Genomic DNA, 2,120 nt, shown 5'->3' on the forward strand with positions numbered 1-2,120 from the left:
AGGTCGATTTGAATTGAAGCAGAATATGGTGCCATTTCTGAATTCAGCGGGGTAATTTGATTTTCTTTCACACAAAGATCTGCAGCAGCATATACAGACCTTCTTGGAAATCAGTGACATTCCTGAAGGGGTGAATTTTGATTATGTCAGGTTGGCACTTTTTCCCTTCTCTCTAATGGGGGAAGCAAAAAGGTGGTTACATGCTAAACCACCGCTCTCCATCACTACATAGGAAGATCTAGCTTGAAAGTTTCTTATTTGCTTCTTTCTATCTGGGAAGATTGCACGCTTGAAGAGTGAGATCTTGAGTTTTAGATAGAAAGACGGAGAGAATCTCTACCAAGCCTAAGAGAGATTTAAGGGTATGCTCAGAAATTGCCCTCAGCATCATCAGTCCAACGATGTTCTTGAGCATACTTTCATTAAGGGATTGGACCTAAACACGAAGATTCTCTTGGATTTAGCAGCTGGTGGACAGGCTCTTGAGAAGATATATGGAGAATTATACACACTGCTAAATCACATTTCACAAGGGAACCCTGATTGACATGCAAATTTGAGGAGTACTCCTAAAAAGGTTATAGGGATATTAGAGATAGAGCAGTTCACTGCATTACAGGAGCAGATCTCAGCCATGCAAAATCATATGATTACTTAGCTTAATAATATAAAGTTGGGTGCTACACAACCAACATCCACAATGAATGCAGTCCAATAGGTGAATTCTTGGTGTAAGTTTTGTGAAAGTGGAGAGCACATAACAGATGAATGTTTTGTTAATCCAGATTCTGTTAACTATGTGGGAAACGCGAATCGGCAGGGACAACAAAATTTTGGTAACACTTATAATCCCAATTGGAGGAACCATCCCAATTTATCATGGGGTGGAAATCAGGCGCAGAATGCAAATTAGTACAAGGGACAAGTACAACCAAATCCATAGCCGGCTCAGAATAATCAAGCTACTGCTTAAACTAGTAATATAGAGGAATTAATAAAGCAATTTATGGCTCAACAAATATAATTTGCATAAAAAATAAAGACTCAACAGGCACAATTTATAGCTGAGTTGAATAGTTAATGATTGCTTACGAGAAATATAGAGTTGCAACTGGGCCAAATTGTAGGAGCACAAAATACAAGGCCTCAAGGAGCATTAACTAGAAATATAGAGGCTAATCCTAAGTAGGTGAATAGTGTTACAATAAGGAGTGGATTATAAATGAAGAAGATAGTTCAAGAGTAGCTAAATCCCATAGTAATTGAGGATAATTCTGAAGATAATATAGAGAAAGAAGTTAAGGAAAAATGGTGAGTGATGAAGTTCATATGGAGAAGAAGAATCTTTCCTTACCGTTTACTGAAAGGGCAAGGAAACATCAAGAGAAGATGAGTTAAAAGAAGTTCTTAGATCTTTTAAAGCAGGTTCAAGTGAATCTTCCTCTTGTTGACATTCTTCAAAGTGTGCCAAAATATTCAAAATACTTGAAGGATATAGTTGTGAATAAGAACTGGTAGACCGATAGTCTAAGTTGCACTTACTCAAGAGTGCATATCTAAGATTCAAAATAAATTGCCCATAAAGCTTAAGGATCTACCTTGCAAATTACCATAGGACAGACCATTTGTGCATGTGGATTATGTGACTTGGGAGCTAGCATAAATCTTATGACCACATCGTAGTACTGAAATATGGGTCTTAGGAGTCCCAAATCCATTACTATTATTTTATAGTTAACAGATAGATCACTAGCTAGGTCGATGGTATTATCGAGGATGTTTTAGTACAAGTAGGATCTTTAATCTTTTCGGTGGATTTTGTAATTCTTGACTTTGAGGCTGATCTTGTGGTTCTATTTATTTTGGGAAGACCCTTCTTAGAAATAACACAATCACTAATTGATATAACAGCCAAGAAAATAACAATGCAAGAACATGATAAAGTAGAAGTCTTTGATGTGTACAAGGCATTGTAACTGCCAGCTATATATGAGGAGATGGCTTTGGATTGGTATTTGCTGTTGTTTGATGATCCATTAGAGTGAGCATTGATGGGTCATGATCTTTATGGAGATGTGAAGGCATTGGAATTGGTCTAGGTTATGAAATTGGCAGTGATT

The 2,120-nt window shown here is 37.1% G+C and overlaps 1 non-coding gene across 1 annotated transcript; it reads right to left on the bottom strand.

Annotated features, from left to right (window-relative positions):
• Window positions 1-286: 286 nt before the first annotated feature.
• On the bottom strand, window positions 287-393 carry LOC124889037. The gene has a single exon (XR_007047655.1). It is a non-coding gene; the product is annotated as a small nucleolar RNA R71 (small nucleolar RNA).
• Window positions 394-2,120: the final 1,727 nt, after the last annotated feature.

This window comes from Capsicum annuum, chromosome 11 (genome assembly GCF_002878395.1).
Source record: "Capsicum annuum cultivar UCD-10X-F1 chromosome 11, UCD10Xv1.1, whole genome shotgun sequence".
Taxonomy (NCBI): domain Eukaryota; kingdom Viridiplantae; phylum Streptophyta; class Magnoliopsida; order Solanales; family Solanaceae; genus Capsicum; species Capsicum annuum.